Source organism: Ranitomeya imitator, chromosome 1 (genome assembly GCF_032444005.1).
Source record: "Ranitomeya imitator isolate aRanImi1 chromosome 1, aRanImi1.pri, whole genome shotgun sequence".
NCBI classification, from domain to species: Eukaryota; Metazoa; Chordata; class Amphibia; order Anura; family Dendrobatidae; genus Ranitomeya; species Ranitomeya imitator.
Genome location: NC_091282.1, coordinates 538770917 through 538792409, shown reverse-complemented (window position 1 = coordinate 538792409; position 21493 = coordinate 538770917).

Genomic DNA, 21493 nt, shown 5'->3' with positions numbered 1-21493 from the left:
AGCCGGTAGATCGAAGCTCAGGAAAGGCAACCTGGGGAACACCTTGGAGTGTAACACAACGTCTCTCTACACGACGGAAGGGCTGATTCTTAGGAAGGAAGGCTGTTGGAAATAAGCATTGCGCGTCCGAGGGTGATTAGATTCTTATTAGGTATATACTCACCCTCGGACGCGCCCTGCTTCTTTATTTGGAATGAATGTTTATTTGCAATGTGGTGTTGACTTTCTCTATTATTTTGGTAATTAATGATTTTATTATTTTCATTATTTTGCATCTTCTCGGCAATAATATAAAGAAGACGCGACAGGACAACACTCGGTGGATGCCATATGTGTGTTTTCAATTTAAAAAAACTTTCAGTTAACTACTTGCAGGAGAAAGTTATTGTAGCTGGTGGCCATTTTTAGTACTGTACCAGATTTTAGTTGTGTGTTTGTTTTTAATGTTAAAATGTCTGCATTTGATATCTCACCAGTATTTTCTTTTTTATAAGCAAAATACTTATTTTTATATTTTCTGATGTTGGTTCCAGGGGTACACGGCCAGCAGTGCCCTGGTCAGTGTAGTAGTAGTTGAAAGAATGGACCGCAGACAGGCATCGAAGGCCTAAAATAAAAACACATGGCTGTAGGCAATTTTAAATTGGTTCCAGGGGTACACGGACAGCAGTGGTGTGGTCAGTGGAGGCCTAGTGGAAGGAGTGACCGCAGACAGGCATCGAAGGCCTAAAATAATAACACATGGCTGTAGGCAATTTTAAATTGGTTCCAGGGGTACACGGGCAGCAGTGACCTGGTCAGTGTAGTAGTAGTTGAAAGAATGGACCGCAGACAGGCATCGAAGGCCTAAAATAAAAAAATTGGGCTGGCTGTAGGCAATTTTAAATTGGTTCCAGGGGTACACGGGCAGCAGTGGTGTGGTCAGTGGAGGCCTAGTGGAAGGAGTGACCGCAGACAGGCATCGAAGGCCTAAAATAATAACACATGGCTGTAGGCAATTTTAAATTGGTTCCAGGGGTACACGGACAGCAGTGGTGTGGTCAGTGGAGGCCTAGTGGAAGGAGTGACCGCAGACAGGCATCGAAGGCCTAAAATAATAACACATGGCTGTAGGCAATTTTAAATTGGTTCCAGGGGTACACGGGCAGCAGTGACCTGGTCAGTGTAGTAGTAGTTGAAAGAATGGACCGCAGACAGGCATCGAAGGCCTAAAATAAAAAAATTCGGCTGGCTGTAGGCAATTTTAAATTGGTTCCAGGGGTACACGGGCAGCAGTGGTGTGGTCAGTGGAGGCCTAGTGGAAGGAGTGACCGCAGACAGGCATCGAAGGCCTAAAATAATAACACATGGCTGTAGGCAATTTTAAATTGGTTCCAGGGGTACACGGGCAGCAGTGACCTGGTCAGTGTAGTAGTAGTTGAAAGAATGGACCGCAGACAGGCATCGAAGGCCTAAAATAAAAAAATTGGGCTGGCTGTAGGCAATTTTAAATTGGTTCCAGGGGTACACGGACAGCAGTGGTGTGGTCAGTGGAGGCCTAGTGGAAGGAGTGACCGCAGACAGGCATCGAAGGCCTAAAATAATAACACATGGCTGTAGGCAATTTTAAATTGGTTCCAGGGGTACACGGACAGCAGTGGTGTGGTCAGTGGAGGCCTAGTGGAAGGAGTGACCGCAGACAGGCTTCCAAGGCCTAACATAACAAACTTGGGCTGGCTGTAGGCACTTTTAAATTGGTTCCAGGGGTACACGGGCAGCAGTGGTCTGGTCAGTGGAAGTCTAGTGGAAGGAGTGACCGCAGACAGGCTTCCAAGGCCTAACATAACAAAATTGGGCTGGCTGTAGGCACTTTAAATTGGTTCCAGGGGTACATGGGCAGCAGTGTATGGTCAGTGGAAGTCTAGTGGAAGGAGTGACGGCAGACAGTCTTCGAAGGCCTAACATAACAAAATTGGGCTGACTGTAGGCACTTTTAAATTGGTTCCAGGGTAACACGGCCAGCAGTGGCCTGGTCAGTGTAGTAGTTGTAGAAAGAAGGGACCGCAGACAGGCTTCGAAGGCCTAACATAACAAAAATGTCAAAACAATGGTATTGTCAGTGCCAGGCATTGAAGGATGTCAGCGCCTAGACTACACATTGGTGAAGCTGTGAGAGATAATTTTGCTAGTGGTAGAGCACTGTTTGAGCTGGGGGGGGGAACTGTCTTGTGGCCGGCGCTACAGGCACAGGGCCCCTCATATTACAACGGTGTGTCTGACGTTGGGTGCGCACCACCACCGCCAGAGACACTTTATTGTACTATGAGGGACCCAGTGGCAGTGCCGTCGACCAAAAGCGGCCACACCCACCTCTTCAGACAAACAGCACTCTCAAGGGTCCAAGCGCAAAGTGGCGATAGCACGGCCCCGTGTGGGGAGTTTGGCCATTTCGTGAGGTGGAAACATGTCGTATGCTGGACAATCAGGTGAAGAAAATTACGAGATTGGAAAAGTCATTCAGAATAGTCCACAGGCAAGACCTTTTCATAGGAAAGCTAGGTGTCAGCCGGGCAGGGTGGGGCAAAAGATTTTGAAATCCAGTTGTGGTTCATTTTAATGAAGGTTAGATCATCTACATTTTGGGTAGCCAGACGAGTCCTTTTTTCTGTTAGTATTGAACCTGCAGCACTGAATACTCTTTCTGATAGGACACTAGCTGCCGGGCAAGCAAGCTCCTGCAATGCATATTCTGCCAATTCTGGCCAGGTGTCTAATTTGGATGCCCAGTAATCAAATGGGAATGACGGTTGAGGGAGAACGTCGATAAGGGATGAAAAATAGTTTGTAACCATACTGGACAAATGTTGTCTCCTGTCACTTTGAATTGATGCTGCAGTACCTGTCCTGTCTGCGGTCATAGAAAAATCACTCCACAACCTGGTCAGAAAACCCCTCTGGCCAACGCCACTTCTGATTTCTGCCCCTCTAACACCTCTGGTCTGCTGGCCCCTGGAGCTCGTGTGAGAACGATCACGGGCGCTGTGTGCAGGGAATGCCAGAAGCAAACGGTCAACAAGAGTTGATTGTTTTGTTGCTAATATTAGTTCCAAGTTCTCATGTGGCATAATATTTTGCAATTTGCCTTTATAGCGAGGATCAAGGAGGCAGGCCAACCAGTAATCGTCATCGTTCATCATTTTTGTAATGCGTGTGTCCCTTTTGAGGATACGCAAGGCATAATCCGCCATGTGGGCCAAAGTTCCCGTTGTGAAATCTGCGGTTGTGCTTGGTTGAGGGGCAGTTGCAGGCAAATCTACGTCACTTGTGTCCCTCAAAAAACCAGAACCCGGCCTTGCCACGCCACCAATTTCCTGTGCCCCCGGGAAAGCTTCCTCATTAAAAATATACTCATCCCCATCATCCTCCTCATCCTCCACCTCCTCTTCGCCCGGTACCTCGTCATGTACACTGCCCTGACCAGACAATCGCTGACTGTCATCAAGGCTTTCCTCTTCCTCTGGTGCAGACGCCTGATCCTTTATGTGCGTCAAACTTTGCATCAGCAGACGCATTAGGGGGATGCTCATGCTTATTATGGCGTTGTCTGCACTAACCAGCCGTGTGCATTCCTCAAAACACTGAAGGACTTGACACATGTCTTGAATCTTCGACCACTGCACACCTGACAACTCCATGTCTGCCATCCTACTGCCTGCCCGTGTATGTGTATCCTCCCACAAAAACATAACAGCCCGCCTCTGTTCGCACAGTCTCTGAAGCATGTGCAGTGTTGAGTTCCACCTTGTTGCAACGTCTATGATTAGGCGATGCTGGGGAAGGTTCAAAGAACGCTGATAGGTCTGCATACGGCTGGAGTGTACAGGCGAACGGCGGATATGTGCGCAAAGTCCACGCACTTTGAGGAGCAGGTCGGATAACCCCGGATAACTTTTCAGGAAGCACTGCACCACCAGGTTTAAGGTGTGAGCCAGGCAAGGAATGTGTTTCAGTTGGGAAAGGGAGATGGCAGCCATGAAATTCCTTCCGTTATCACTCACTACCTTGCCTGCCTCAAGATCTACAGTGCCCAGCCACGACTGCGTTTCTTGCTGCAAGAACTCGGACAGAACTTCCGCGGTGTGTCTATTGTCGCCCAAACACTTCATAGCCAATACAGCCTGCTGACGTATGCCAGTAGCTGCCCCATAATGGGAGACCTGGTGTGCAACAGTGGCAGGTGCGGATGGAGTGTTTGTGCGACTGCGGTCTGTGGACGAGCTCTTGCTTCTGCAGGAGGACGAGGAGGAGGAGGAGGAGGGGGTGCGAACGGCTACAGACAACTGTTTACTAGACCGTGGGCTAGGCAGAACTGTCCCAAACTTGCTGTCCCCTGTGGACCCTGAATCCACCACATTTACCCAGTGTGCCGTGATGGACACGTAACGTCCCTGGCCATGCCTACTGGTCCATGCATCTGTTGTCAGGTGCACCTTTGTGCTCACAGATTGCCTGAGTGCATGGACGATGCGCTCTTTAACATGCTGGTGGAGGGCTGGGATGGCTTTTCTGGAAAAAAAGTGTCGACTGGGTAGCTCGTAGCGTGGTACAGCGTAGTCCATCAGGTCTTTGAAAGCTTCGCTTTCAACTAACCGGTAGGGCATCATCTCTAACGAGATTAGTCTAGCTATGTGGGCGTTCAAACCCTGTGTACGCGGATGCGAGGCTAAGTATTTCCTTTTTCTAACCATAGTCTCATGTAGGGTGAGCTGGACTGGAGAGCTGGAGATCGTGGAACTAGCGGGGGTGCCGGTGGACATGGCAGACTGAGAGACGGTGGGAGATGGTATTGTTGCCGCCGGTGCCCTAGATGCAGTGTTTCCTACTACGAAACTGGTGATTCCCTGACCCTGACTGCTTTGGCCTGGCAAAGATACCTGCACAGATACAGCAGGTGGTGCGCTAAATGGTGGTCCTACACTGCCGGAAGGGATGTTGCGTTGATGACTAGCTTCATTGGCCGAGGGTGCAACAACCTTAAGGGACGTTTGGTAGTTAGTCCAAGCTTTCAAATGCATGGTGGTTAAATGTCTATGCATGCAACTAGTATTGAGACTTTTCAGATTCTGACCTCTGCTTAAGGAAGTAGAACATTTTTGACAGATGACTTTGCGCTGATCAATTGGATGTTGTTTAAAAAAATGCCAGACTGCACTCTTTCTAGCATCGGATACCTTTTCAGGCATTGCAGACTGAGCTTTAACCGGATGGCCACGCTGTCCTCCACCAGGTTTTGGCTTTGCCACGCGTTTTGGGCAAGATACGGGCCCGGCAGATGGAACCTGTGGCGATGTTGATGCCTGCTGCGGCCCCTCCTCCTCCTCTGCTTCAGAACTGCTGCCGCCTGCACCCTGTTCCCCCAATGGCTGCCAATCGGGGTCAAGAACTGGGTCATCTAATAACTCTTCTTGTACCTCCTGCGCAACTTCGTCTGTGTCACCGTGTCGTTCGGTGGTATAGCGTTCGTGATGGGGCAACATAGTCTCATCAGGGTCTGATTCTTGATCAGCACCCTGCGAGGGCAATGTTGTGGTCTGAGTCAAAGGACCAGCATAGTAGTCTGGCTGTGGCTGTGCGTCAGTGCACTCCATGTCAGATTCAATTTGTAATGGGCATGGACTGTTAACTGCTTCACTTTCTAAGCCAGGGACGGTATGTGTAAAGAGCTCCATGGAGTAACCCGTTGTGTCGCCTGCTGCATTCTTCTCTGTTGTTGTTTTTGCTGAAGAGGACAAGGAAGTGACTTGTCCCTGACCGTGAACATCCACTAACGACGCGCTGCTTTTACTTTTACCAGTTTCACGAGATGAGGCAAAAGAGCTAGAGGCTGAGTCAGCAAGATAAGCCAAAACTTGCTCTTGCTGCTCCGGCTTTAAAAGCGGTTTTCCTAATCCCAGAAAAGGGAGCGTTCGAGGCCTTGTGTAGCCGGACGACGAACCTGGCTCCACAGCTCCAGACTTAGGTGCAATATTTTTTCCCCCACGACCACCTGATGCTCCACCACTACCACTACCCTCATTACCAGCTGACAATGAACGCCCCCGGCCACGACCTCTTCCACTAGACTTCCTCATTGTTTTAAAAACGTAACCAAACTAACGTTATTTGTTGCAGTCACACAACTTACACGGTGAGCTATAACTTCAGTATGATTTAGCTACCCCTTTACAGGTTGGTGAGACCACAGCGAAAATCAGGCCCAATGTTACACACTCTTTTTTTGGTGGCTGCAAATTAGAGAGATGCCCCACACGCAGGACTGTCACTGAAGCACAAATGTTAATATTAATGTCAAACTATTATTTTTTTTTTATTTTTATTTTTTTCAGGAACACTTTAGAAACCCCCCCAAAAAAAAAAAAAAGATTTTTGCAGGGAGAATTTAGAAAACAAATGTAACAAACTATATGCTTTCTATGGGCCACTGAGTGAGAGATGACGCACACAGGAATCAGGAGTGGCACACAAGCCCAGAGGCCAATATTTTTCTACCAATGATTGATGGAGTTATTTTCTCTGGTAGATTTTGGAACCCAAATCAAGGAAAAAAAATGTAGGCTTTCTATGGACCACAATTGGAGAGAGAGAGAGAGAGAGAGAGAGATGGCACACCCAGGAGTCAAGACTGGCACACAAGCAGAAAGGCCAATATTAATCTCCCACAGTTTTTTTTTTTTTTTTTTTTTTTTCAGGGAGACTTTAGAAAAAAAAATAATAAAAAAAATATGATTTTATCAGGAAGAATTTAGAAACCAAATAAAATAAAATGATTTTTTCAGGGAGAATTTATAAAACAAATAAAAACAAAAATAGGCGTTCTATGGCCCACTGACTGAGCGATGACGCACACAGGAGTCAGGAGTGGCACACAAACCCAGAGGCCAATATTTTTCTACCAATGATTGATGTAGTTATTTTCTCTGGTAGATTTTAGAACCCAAATCAAGGAAAAAAAATATAGGCTTTCTATGGACCACAATTGGAGAGAGAGAGAGAGAGAGAGAGAGAGAGAGAGAGAGAGAGATGGCACACCCAGGAGTCAAGACTGGCACACAAGCAGAAAGGCCAATATTAATCTCCCACTGTTTTTTTTGGTTGTTTTTTTTTTTTTTTTTCAGGGAGACTTTAGAAAAAAAAATAATAAAAAAAATATGATTTTATCAGGAAGAATTTAGAAACCAAATAAAATAAAATGATTTTTTCTGGGAGAATTTATAAAACAAATAAAACCAAAAATAGGCGTTCTATGGCCCACTGACTGAGAGATGACGCACCCAGGAGTCAAGACTGGCACACAAGCAGAAAGGCCAATATTAATCTCCCACTGTTTTTTTGTTTTTTTTTCAGGGAGACTTTAGAAAAAAAAATAATAAAAAAAATGTGATTTTATCAGGAAGAATTTAGAAACCAAATAAAATAAAATGATTTTTTCAGGGAGAATTTAGAAAACAAATAAAACCAAAAATAGGCGTTCTATGGCCCACTGACTGAGAGAGAGAGAGAGAGAGAGAGATGGAACGCTTAGTACTGGCACACAAGCCCAAAGGGCAATATTAATCTCCCTTTTTTTTTCCAGGGAGAATTTCTAAAACCCAAAAAAAAAAAAAAATAGGCTTTCTATGGCCCACTATTTGTGAGAGAGATGGGACGCTCAGGACTGGCACAGATGGCACGCTCAGGACTGGCACAGAAGCCCAGAGGCCAATATTAATCTCCCTTTTTTTCTGGTAGAATTTATAAAACCAAAAAAAAATTTAAATAGGCTTTCTATGGCCCACTATTTGTGAGAGAGATGGCACGCTCAGGACTGGCACAGATGGCACGCTCACAACTGGCACACAAGCCCAGAGGCCAATATTAATCTCCCTTTTTTCAGGGAAAATTTATAAAACAAAAAAAAAAAATAAATAGGCTTTCTATGGCCCACTATTTGTGAGAGAGATGGCACGCTCAGGGCTGGCACAGATGGCACGCTCAGGACTGGCACACAAGCCCAGAGGCCAATATTAATCTCCCTTTTTTTCAGGGAGAATTTATAAAACCCCCCAAAAAAATAAAATAGGCTTTCTATGGCCCACTATTTGTGAGAGAGATGGGACGCTCAGGACTGGCACAGATGGCACGCTCAGGACTGGCACAGAAGCCCAGAGGCCAATATTAATCTCCCTTTTTTTCTGGGAGAATTTATAAAACCAAAAAAAAATTTAAATAGGCTTTCTATGGCCCACTATTTGTGAGAGAGATGGCACGCTCAGGACTGGCACAGATGGCACGCTCACAACTGGCACACAAGCCCAGAGGCCAATATTAATCTCCCTTTTTTCAGGGAAAATTTATAAAACAAAAAAAAAAAATAAATAGGCTTTCTATGGCCCACTATTTGTGAGAGAGATGGCACGCTCAGGGCTGGCACAGATGGCACGCTCAGGACTGGCACACAAGCCCAGAGGCCAATATTAATCTCCCTTTTTTTCAGGGAGAATTTATAAAACCCCCAAAAAAAATAAAATAGGCTTTCTATGGCCCACTATTTGTGAGAGAGATGGGACGCTCAGGACTGGCACAGATGGCACGCTCAGGACTGGCACAGAAGCCCAGAGGCCAATATTAATCTCCCTTTTTTTCTGGGAGAATTTATAAAACCAAAAAAAAATTTAAATAGGCTTTCTATGGCCCACTATTTGTGAGAGAGATGGCACGCTCAGGACTGGCACAGATGGCACGCTCACAACTGGCACACAAGCCCAGAGGCCAATATTAATCTCCCTTTTTTCAGGGAAAATTTATAAAACAAAAAAAAAAATTAAATAGGCTTTCTATGGCCCACTATTTGTGAGAGAGATGGCACGCTCAGGGCTGGCACAGATGGCACGCTCAGGACTGGCACACAAGCCCAGAGGCCAATATTAATCTCCCTTTTTTCAGGGAAAATTTATAAAACAAAAAAAAAAATTAAATAGGCTTTCTATGGCCCACTATTTGTGAGAGAGATGGCACGCTCAGGGCTGGCACAGATGGCACGCTCAGGACTGGCACACAAGCCCAGAGGCCAATATTAATCTCCCTTTTTTTCAGGGAGAATTTATAAAACCAAAAAAAAAAATAAATAGGCTTTCTATGGCCCACTATTTGTGAGAGAGATGGCACGCTCAGGGCTGGCACAGATGGCACGCTCAGGACTGGCACACAAGCCCAGAGGCCAATATTAATCTCCCTTTTTTTCAGGGAGAATTTATAAAACCCCAAAAAAAATAAAATAGGCTTTCTATGGCCCACTATTTGTGAGAGAGATGGCACACTCAGGACTGGCACACAAGCCCAAAGGCCAATATTAATCTCCCACTGTATTTTTATCAGGGAGAATTTATACACCCCACAAAAAAAAATACAGAAAAATGAAAAGGCTTTCTATGGCCCACTATGTGAGAGAGATGGCACACACAGGGATGGCACTCTAGCAGAAATGCCAAATTGCCAATCTTAATCTCCCACCAAAAAAAAAACAAAAAAAAAAACAGGGAATGTCCTACAATTACTATCTCCCTGCCTGCAGTAATCTCAGCCAGGTATGGCAGGCAGCTACTATCTCCCTGCCTGCAGTAATCTCAGCCAGGTATGGCAGGCAGCAATAAGGAGTGGACTGATGCACAAATGAAATAAAAAGTGTGGACAAACAAAAAAGATAGCTGTGCAGAAAGGAAGGAACAAGAGGATTTGTGCTTTGAAAAAAGCAGTTGGTTTGCACAGCGGCGTACACACAGCAATGCAGCTATCAGGGAGCCTTCTAGGGCAGCCCAATGAGCTACAGCGCTGAGGGGAAAAAAAAAAAAAAAAACTTCCACTGTCCCTGCACACCGAGGGTGGTGTTGGACAGTGCAAATCGCTGCAGCACAAGCGGTTTTGTGGTTAATGGACCCTGCCTAACGCTATCCCTGCTTCTGACAAAGCGGCAGCAACCTCTCCCTAAGCTCAGATCAGCAGCAGTAAGATGGCGGTCGGCGGGAACGCCTCTTTATAGCCCCTGTGACGTCGCAGACAGCAAGCCAATCACTGCAATGCCCTTCTCTAAGATGGTGGGGACCAGGACCTATGTCATCACGCTGCCCACACTCTGCGTTTACCTTCATTGGCTGAGAAATGGCGCTTTTCGCGTCATTGAAACGCGACTTTGGCGCGAAAGTCGCGTACCGCATGGCCGACCCCGCACAGGGGTCGGATCAGGTTTCATGAAACCCCGACTTAGCCAAAAGTCGGCGACTTTTGAAAATGTTCGACCCGTTTCGCTCAACCCTAATATCCAGGCTTGTGCAAGTGAGACAACATTAAACTTTGCCTAGTGCATATATGAGAAGTATTAGGATACTATGGTGAGCGGAGCCAATGAAGGCTAGTCATCGACTCACAGTAAGATAAAGGATGCGGTGATCATGTTTGTAGTTAGAGACAAGCAAAAGAGAAAAGCAATGTGGAATAATCTACATTTACTATTGGCATATACTTAATAGTAAATGTCACAATAATGTTAATCAAACAAGAAGGGAGAATTGCATGTGTTATTGCCATGAGTTATTATTATTTATTATTATTATAGCACCATTTATTCCATGGTGCTTTACATGTGAAAAGGGTATACATAATAAAAAACAAGTACAGTAATCTTAAACAATTCGAGTCATGACTGGTACAGGAGGATAGAGGACCCTGCCCATGACGGCTCCAATCTACAAGGGATGGGTGAGGATTAGTGTTGAGCATTCCGATACCGCAAGTATCGGGTATTGGCCGATACTTGCGGTATCGGAATTCCGATACCGAGATCCGATACTTTTGTGATATCGGGTATCGGTATCGGATCAATAGGGATGTGTAAAATAAAGAATTAAAATAAAAAATATTGATATGCTCACCTCTCCGGCGGCCCCTGGACATCACGCTGCTAACCGGGAGTCTTCTTTGTTTAAAATGCGCGCCTTTAGGACCTGCAAATGACGTCCCGGCTTCTGATTGGTCGCGTGCCGCCCATGTGACCGCCACGCGACCAATCAGAAGTCGTGACGTCATTCGCAGGTCCTCGATTCCTAGAATTAGGAGTTTAGTGAATGAGAATGACGTCGCGGCTTCTGATTGGTCGCGTGCCGCCCATGTGAAGGCACGCGACTAATCAGAAGCCGCGACGTCATTCTCATTCACAAAACTCCTAATTCTAGGAATTGAGGACCTGCGAATGACGTCACGTCTTCTGATTGGTCACGTGGCAGTCACATGGGCGGCACGCGACAAATCAGAAGCCGGGACGTCATTCGCAGGTCCTAAAGGCGCGCATTTTAAACAAAGAAGACTCCCGGTTAGCAGCGTGATGTCCAGGGGCCGCCGGAGAGGTGAGCATATCTATATTTTTTATTTTAATTCTTTATTTTACACATCCCTATGGATCCCAGGGCCTGAAGGAGAGTTTCCTCTCCTTCAGACCCTGGGAACCATGAGAATACCTTCCGATACTTGATGTCCCATTGACTTGTATTGGTATCGGATATCGGTATCGGCGATATCCGATATTTTTCGGGTATCGGCCGATACTATGCGATACCGATACTTTCAAGTATCGGACGGTATCGCTCAACACTAGTGAGGATACAATAGGCGACGTGTGTTTTAATTACAGCAGGTCCAATACCCCTCCACAGAGAGAGAGAATTTTAGTCTAGGAAGAGGTTTCACATGTACCCATTCAGATGGAGACATTTATTCTCAGCGAGGTAAGGCAAGTGTAGGACCTGGTATAAGAGAGATGCCGTAAAGGGGCTACCAGGTACACATAAAATTGGCCATTTTTATGCGCTAAAAGCTCTCATTTTTCATATTTCTAGTGCAGTAATGCAGTTCAAATTTCGTGTTTTCAAGTTTACATGTTTTAGCGCTGCAGTGTGCTGCCTTATTTACTTAACTATATACGAGTTGGCGACTCTAGGTTCAGCACCTGTTCACACTTAGTCTATGTTTGGATGTGCCGGTCAGGTTTTTGAAATGTATTCTTTAGCCTTCTGATCGTGCAATCCGCCTTCTAGCCACGGGTGTTTTAATTACAGCAGGTCCAATACCCCTCCACAGAGAGAGAGAATTTTAGTCTAGGAAGAGGTTTCACATGTACCCATTCAGATGGAGACATTTATTCTCAGCGAGGTAAGGCAAGCGTAGGACCTGGTATAAGAGAGATGCCGTAAAGAGGCTACCAGGTACACATAAAATTGGCCATTTTTATGCGCTAAACGCTCTCATTTTTCATATTTCTAGTGCAGTAATGCAGTTCAAATTTCGTGTTTCAAGTTTGCAGGTTTTAGCGCTGCAGTGTGCTGCCTTATTTACTTAATTACATGTGAAAAGGGTATACATAATAAAAAACAAGTACAGTAATCTTAAACAATTCGAGTCATGACTGGTACAGGAGGATAGAGGACCCTGCCCATGAGGGCTCCAATCTACAAGGGATGGGTGAGGATACAATAGGCGAGGGCAAAGCTGGTCGTGCAGTGGTTTGGTGGATCGGTGGTTACTGCAGGTTGTTACGCTTGTCGGAAGAGGTGGGTCTTCAGGTTCCTTTTGAAGGTTTCCACCGTAGGTGAAAGTCTGATATCTTGGGGTAGAGAGCTCCAGAGTAGGAGGGATGCGCTGGAGAAAGCTAATATGCGATTGTGGGAAGAGGAGATAAGAGGGGAGTAGAGAAGGAGATCTTGTGAGGATCGAAGGTTACTTGCAGGTAAGTACCAGGAGACGAGGTCACAGATGTATGGAGTAGACAGGCTGTTGATGGCTTTGTATGCCATGGTTAGGGTTTTGAACTGGAGTTTCTGATAATGAGTTGTAATGTGTATAGATTATCAACGCTACAATATTCAATAATTTGTTGAATAAAAATCTAAAAACTAAGTGCATGGGAAAAGTATTAATTTTAGACGCATTTTGGCGAGAATTGTTAAGTGTCCATGCAAGATTTTGTGGTGATGCCACAAAAATACTGAGTCCAATTGCAAATCAGAAAGATGCATATATCAATCTTGGAAAATGTATGTAACTAAAACAAAGGAGTGGGAGGTAAGTGGAAGATATCATCAAATCCATTTGCATGGTAAGATAGATCAAATTTTGAAGTTAAACTATTTATTCTACTGAAAAAGGAGCTTCAGGAGCAGATTTCAAAGACGAAGTCACTTTGATACTTGATGCAAATGAAGGAATTAATTTTTGCTAAAGATAGTTAGAAATACAGTAATTGAGGGAAGAGAGTCCCATCTGATCCATGATCAGTCTATCTTGGGTACAAGAGGTGTAAAGGTAGGTTACCAATAATTGGCTTTCTCAATCATCAAAAAGTCCTGCTGTTCCATCGAAGATGGAAAGCAATCTTCATTACAACTTTGAAAAAGTAGTCCACATTTTGGCAAGAAACTGTTTTCTCATTACATGCTCATTACCTTGTTTTTATTTTTATTTACATTTATTTTTATTTTTATTCTTCATATTTCATTTTTTATCTTATTTTATTTCCTTATTTCTTATGTCACCTATTCCCACTTTCATTATTCCTTGCTTTATTTATCATTATGCACATCAATCTAGCATTGATTTCCATATTTTTTTTTACAAAAAGTCACCACACGCAACCATCATTCTTGCACTACATCTGATTCACCCTTAATGTCCTTTTCAAATTCCAACAAAGGCTCTCCATGCATGTGTTGTGACTGTCACACAGCCGTGACACATGAAGCTGCGGCACCGAAGAGTTGTTTATTGGGAGCACTCCAGGTATCCAGGTTACCAAGGCAGCTATTCGGTAAGTGTTATAGCTCTTCGGATAAGCACTTATCCAAAGCTATTAGATCATCCTTAGTTGCGACTAATCGCAACAAATATCCTTCACATCCAATGGTGGTGCACATGCGTGGTCTACGAGTGCGCTCATGACATGAAATGTGCAGACATGATACATTTGCCAAACACTCTCTATCGCCACAGTGGCAGAATTAATAGTTGGCTTTACCAGTTGACCGCGATCTCGTGTCTCTATTAGACCCAGAGTGCTGCCCTGCCAACACATGTGCCATCATCTCAGTGGGTGTGTCATCACATGACACTGCTATCCACCTTCATTGGTCCCCATTAGAGTTGAGCGACTTTTACTTTTTTAGGATCGTTTCAGGTTTCGCGAAACCCGACTTTCTCAAAAGTCGGGTCGGGTGAAATCGGCCGATTATTGCGAAAAGTCGGGGGTAGGCCGAAACACGAAATCCAATGCAAGTCAATGGGGAATCAAAGTTGGCAGTGAATGGAGGACAGGAAAACACCCACAGTGCCCATTTTAATGGCAAAAACATCAATTCGTATTTCTTAATTAAGCTTGTCAATCTTAATTTACTTTATAATAATAGTTAGACATTGAAAACAGGGGCTCATTTGGCTAAAGTTGTGGGGGGGTAGGGCTGGCTCAAGATTTTCGTGGGCCCAGGAAACGCGGAATACGTCATGGTGGTGGAGCATGGAGAGGTAAGTATTTCAACTTTGCAAGTGCTGCGATCCTGAGCAAGCAGGGGGGGGCACTAGTTGGCATTGGCACAGGGCCCCTCAAAGTACGGCGGTGTGTTTGACGGTGGGCGGTGCCTCCCACTGCCAGAGACACTTTTGCGTACTATGAGGGGCCCTGTGCCAGTTGTCATGATTAAGGGAGCTTAGTCTCCAGAAATGTGCTGAGATTCTTACCCATATGGTTCGTGCTGAAGTCTGTATCCTCCATGTTTAAAGTTTGGGAATAAAGAAAACTCTTTTTTACGGATTCGGTGAAGCTGGACATTCCTTTCTTTTTTTGACTTTATACGCCTGGACACAGCGGGTCTGTGCTCCCGAAAATTGGTTTATGCATCACGGGTGAGCTGGCTTATTTTTCTTTGCCCTGTGCCAGTGCCAATGAGTATGCCCCCCCCACCTGATGAAGGAACCTGCACTTTCATCTGCACCTTCCTCTTTGTCCCCGTGTAAGGTGGTATAGTATGCGGGAAAAGGAACCTGACTTCAGCAGGGTCAGATTCTGGCTGTGTAGAGTGCAAGGGGAATGTATTGGTCTGGGTCAATGTACCAGCAGACTCATCTAGCAGTGGCTGGCCAATGGGCAGGATGAGGAGGAAACACAGATATAGGCCCAAATAAGAAAGTAGGCTAAGTCCAATTCAAAATTGGTAACAGGACTAAACAGGCGGCATTGCTTTGTTCAGCGTAGGACAACTGTAATGAGAGGCTGACAAAGTTAGTAGGCCCCAAAAAGTAAGTAGGCTAAATTCAGTTCAAAATTGCTAACAGGACTAAACTGGCGGCATTGCTTTGTTCAGTGGAGGACAACTGTAATGAGGGTCAGACACAGTTAGTAGGCCCACATAAGAAAGTAGGCTAAATGCAGTTCAAAACTGGTAAGAGAAGTACACAGGCGGCATAGCTTTTTTCAGTGGAGGAGGACAACTGTTATGAGAGGCTCAGACAGACTGAGTAGGCCTAAAATAAAAAAGTAGGCTAAATGCAGTTCAAAATTGGTAACAGGAGTACACAGGCGGCATAGCTTTGTTCAGCGGAGGACAACTGTAATGAGGGGCAGACACAGTTAGTAGGCCCAAATAAGAAAGTAGGCTAAATGCAGTTCAAAATTGGTAAGTGGAGTACACAGTCGGCATAGCTTTTTTCAGCGGAGGAGGACAACTGATATGGGAGGCTCACACAGTTACGAGGCCCAAGTGCGGCATAGCTTTGTTCAGCGGAGGAGGACAACTGTTATGAGAAGCTCACACAGTTACTAGGCTCAAGTAAGTAAGTAGGCTAAATGCAGTTCAAAATTGGTAAGAGGAGTACACAGGCGGCATAGCTTTCTTCAGCGGAGGAGGACAACTGTTATGAGAGGCTCACACAGACTTAGTAGGCCAAAAATAAAAAAGTAGGCAAAATGCAGTTCACAATTGGTAATAGGAGTACACAGGCAGCATTGCTTTGTTCAGTGGAGGACAACTGTAATAAGTGGCTCAGACAGACTGATTAGGCCTAAAATAAAAAAGTAGGCTAAACGCAGTTCAAAATTGGTAACAGGAGTACACAGGCGGCATTGCTTTGTTCAGTGGAGGACAACTGTAATAAGTGGCTCAGACAGACTTAGTAGGCCTAAAATAAAAAAGTAGGCTAAATGCAGTTCACAATTGGTAATAGGAGTACTCAGGCGGCATTGCTTTGTTCAGTGGAGGACAACTGTAATAAGTGGCTCAGACAGACTTAGTAGGCCTAAAATAAAAATGTAGGCTAAATGCAGTTCAGAATTGGTAACAGGAGTACACAGGTGGCATTGCTTTGCTCAGTGGAGGACAACTGTAATAAGTGGCTGACACAGTTAGTAGGCCAAAATAATAAAGTGGGCTGAATGTCAGCCAAAAAAATGTTCATAAATAAACTGGTGGCATAGCTAGGTACAGGGGTGGGCTCCTCTGCTGAGTAGCAGACAGTGGTAGTTGGTGCAAAGTATTAACTGGTCTAAATGGAGGCCAGGGCCCCTGTATATTTTAACTATCATCTATCATTTGAACAAATTTGTATTGGCAGTGCCATTGAAGGATTTAACAGCACAGACTACACAGTGGTGGAGCAGGGAGAGGTAAGTATTGCAAGTGGTAGAGCACTGTTCGAGCTGGGGGGAACACTCTCTTGTGGGCGGCGTTACTGGCGCAGGGCCCCTCATATTACAACAGTGTGTCTGACATTGGTTGTGCACCACCACCGTCAGATCCACTTCATTGTGTTGGTTGTGCACCCACCTGTCCAGGCAAACGGCACTCGCACGGGTGCTTGCGCCAGGTGGTGACCACGGCCCTGTGGGGGGAGTCAGCCCATTTAGGGAGGTATAAAAATGGCCTATGGTGGACATTCAACAGCTGCAAATGGCGGAATTGGAGAAGTCAGTAAGAGGAGGCCAAAAGCAAGACATTTTTCAGGCAAGCTACGTGTCAGCAGGAGAAGGTGGGGCAAAATAATTTGAAATCCATGATTGGTTCATTTTAATGAAGGTTAGATCATCAACATTCTGGGTAGCCAGACGTGTCCTCAGTATTGAGTCAGCAGCACTGAAGACTTTCGGATAGCACACTAGAAGCAGGGCAAGCGAGCTCCTGTAATGCATATTCTGCCAATTCAGGCCAGGTGTCTATTTTAGATGCCCAGTATTCAAAGGGGAATGACCTGTGAGGTAGAACATCGATAAGGGAGGAAAAGTAGTTCGTAACCATACTGGATAAATGCTGTCTCCTGTCACTTTGAATCGATGCAGCAGTACCTGTCGTGTCAGCTGTCATTGCGAAATCACTCCACAACCTGGTCATAAAACCCCTCTGTCCAACGCCACTTCGGATTTGTGCACCTCTAACACCTCTTCCATGTTGCCCCCTACGGCTCATGTGAGAACATCACTGCCGCTGTGTGCTGGGAATGCCTGAACCAAACGGTCTACAAGAGTTGCTTGTTTGGTAGCCAATATTTGCTCATGGTTCTCATGTGGCATGATATTTTGCAATTTTCCTTTATATCGTGGGTCCAGGAGGCAGGGCAACCAGCAATCATAATCGGTCATCATTTTGATAATGCGGGGGTCACTTTTTAGGATACGCAAGGCATACTCAGCCATGTGGGCCAATGTCCCAGGTGTCAATTGACTGTGCTGAGTTGAGGAGCACTTTCTTGCAAATCAACATAACTTGTGTCCTGCAAAAACCCTGTACCTGACCTTGCAACACCACCAGTTTCTATTGCCCCCTGAGAAGCATCCTCCTCCCATAAATATTCATCCCCATCATCCTTCTCCTCCTCCTCTTCATCCCCCACCTCATCCAGGAGAGTTCCCTGAGCAGACAATGGCTGACTGTCATCAAGGCTTCCCTCCTCTTCGGCTGCAGACGCCAGCTCCTTAATGTGCGTCAAACTTTGCATCAGCAAACGCATTAGTGGGATGCTCATGCTTATGATGGTGTTGTCTGCACTTACCAGCTGTGTGCATTCCTCAAAAAGCTGAAGGACTTGACAGAGGTCTTGGAGCTTCGACCACTGCACACCAGACAACTCCATGTCTGCCATCCAACTGCCTGCCCATGTATGTGTATCCTCCCACAAATTAATCAGAGCATGCTTCTGTTCGCACAGCCTCTGAACCATGTGCAGTGTGGAGTTCCACCTTGTTGCAACATTGATTATTAGGCGGTGCTGGGGAAGATTCAGCGATCACTGATGGTTCAGCATACGGCTGGAGTGTACGGGCGACCGGCGGATGTGCGAGCAAAGTCTTCGCACCTTCAGAAGCAGGGCTGGTAACTCCGGATAATTTTTGAAGAAGCACTGCACCACCAGGTTCAAGGTGTGAGCCAGGCAAGGTATGTGTTTAAGTTCAGAAAGGGCTATGGCAGCCATAAATTCCTTTAGTTATCACTGACTACCTTGCCTGCCTCAAGATGTACACTGCCCAGCCATGACTGAGTTTCTTGCTGCAAGCACTCGGCCAGTACTTCCACGGTGTGTCTGTTGTCGCCCAAACACTTCATTTCTAACACAGCCTGCTGCTGCTTACCACTAGCTGTTCGATAATGGGACACCTCGTGTGCAACACTGGCAGCTGCGGATGGAGTGGTCGTGCGACTGCGCTCTGTGGACAAGCTATTGCTTCTGAAGGAGGAAGAGGAGGAGGAGGGGTGGCAAACGCATACAGCCAACTGTTTCCTAGACCGTGGGCTAGGCAGAACTGTCCCACTATGGCTGTCTCCTGTGGACCCTGCATCCACCACATTAACCCAGTGTGCCGTGATGGACACATAACGTCCCTGGCCATGCCCACTGGTCCATGCATCTGTTGTGAGGTGCACCTTTCTACTGACGGATTGCCTGAGTGCATGGACAATGCGGTCTTTGACCTGCTGGTGGAGGGCTGGGATGGCTTTTCTCGCAAAGAAGTGTCGACTGGGTAGGTCATAGTGTGGTACTGCGTAGGCCATCAGGGCTTTGAAAGCTTCGCTTTCAACCAACAGGTAGGGCATCATCTCGAACGAGTTTTGTCTAGCAATGTGAATGTGGGCGTTCAAACCCTGTGTACGCGGATGAGAGGATGAGTTCTTTGTTTTCCTAACGAGAGTCTCTTGTAGGGTGAGCTGGACTGGAGAGGTGCATATGGTGGAACTAGCGGTGGTGGTAGACATGGCGGATTGAGAGAGGGTTGGTGATGGTATTCTCGATGCTGGCTTACTTACAGTGTTTCCTACCAATAACCTTGTGATTCCCTGACTGCTTTGGCCTTGTGACGATACTTCCACATTTGCTGCTGGTGGTGTCCTAATCGGTGGGCTTACAGTGAAGGAAGCAATGTAGCATTGCTGGCTACCTTCATTCTCAGCAGGTGCACCAACGGTACGGGATGTTTGGTAGTTAGTCTAGGCTTGCAAGTGCATGCTGGTTAAATGTCTAAGCATGCATTTAAATTTTGAAGATTCTTCCCTCTGCTAAAGGTCTTTGAGCATTTCTTACAGATAACTTTTGACTGATGATTTGGATCTTGGTTAAAAAAATTGCCACACTACACTCTTCCTACTATGGAATAGCTTTTCAGGCACTGCACACTGTGCTACTTTCACCGGATGGCCACGCTGTCCTAAAACTGTTTTTGTTTTTGACAAACGTTTTTGGCCTGATACAGGCCTGCCTGATGACAGCTGTTGCGATGTAGATGGCTGCTGCAGATCATCCTCCTCCGCTTCTGAGCTACTGGCAGCAGAACCCTCTTCCCCAATGGCTGCTAATCTGGGTCAACAACTGGGTCATCTATCACCTCCTCTTCAATGTCATGTGCACCTTCCTCTATGTCACTGTGTAAGGTGCTATAGAATTCGGGACGGGGCACCATAGTCTCAACATTGTCAGATTCTGGCTCAGTACACTGCGAGGGCAATGTAGTGATCTGAGTCAATGGAACATCATTATAATCTAGCTGTGGCTGTGCATCAGCGCACTCCATGTCCGATTCATCTTGTAATGGGCAGTTAACAATTTCCCATTCTAACCCAGGCACGGTATGTGTAAAGAGCTCCATGGAGTAACCTGTAGTGTCGCCTGATGCATCCTTCACTTTTGGTTTGGGTGAAGGACACAAGGAAACGTCTTGTTCCTCACCAGGAGCATCCACTGACGAATCGCTGCTTTTATATTTGGAACTTTCTGAAGAGGAGGAGAAAGAGCTAGAGGCTGAATCAGCAATGAAAGCCAAAACTTTTCCTGCTGCTCCGGCTTTAAAAGCCGTTTTCCTACTCCCAGAAAAGAGAGCCTTTGAGGCCTTGCATAGCCTTGCCGTTTGCCACTACCACCAGATGCACCACCAACAACACCACCACCATCAGTACCAGCTGGCAACCACCGCCCACGGCCTCTTCCACGAGACTTCCTTATTTTTTGGAAAATCTAATTAAAATAACAACCATTATATGGTACTTTAAAACAAGGTAGAAGGTGTGTATAAACTTGTTGAGAATTTGAATCTCCTTTTTTTGGGGGAGACTGACCCCAAACTCAGGCCCAGTGTATAAAACAACGCAATCTAAGTGGCAGAAAGTAGCTGGCTGACATACACCAAACTAACAGGACAGAAGTAGATCCACTTTGTAAGAATTTGAAACTCCCATTTTTTGGGGGGAGACTGACCCAAAACTCAGGCCCAGTGTATAAAACCACGCAATCTAAGTAGCAGAAAGTGGCTGGCTGACATACACCAAACTAACAGGAATGCAGTAGATCCACTTTGTGAGAATTTGAAACTCCCTTTTTTGGGGGGAGACTGACCCAAAAATCAGGCTCAGTGTATAAAGCAACGCAATCTAAGTGGCAGAAAGTGGCTGGCTGACATACACCAAACTAACAGGAATGCAGTAGATCCACTTTGTGAGAATTTGAAACTCCCTTTTTTGGGGGGAGACTGACCCAAAACTCAGGCGCAGTGTATAAAACAATGCAATCTAAGTGGCAGAAAGTGGCTGGCTGACATACACCAAACTAACAAGAATGCAGTAGATCCACTTTGTGTGAATTTGAAACTCCCTTTTTTGGGGGGAGACTGACCCAAAAATCAGGCTCAGTGTATAAAGCAACGCAATCTAAGTGGCAGAAAGTGGCTGGCTGACATACACCAAACTAACAGGAATGCAGTAGATCCACTTTGTGAGAATTTGAAACTCCCTTTTTTGGGGGGAGACTGACCCAAAAATCAGGCTCAGTGTATAAAGCAACGCAATCTAAGTGGCAGAAAGTGGCTGGCTGACATACACCAAACTAACAGGAATGCAGTAGATCCACTTTGTGAGAATTTGAAACTCCCTTTTTTGGGGGAGACTGACCCAAAAATCAGGCCCAGTGTATA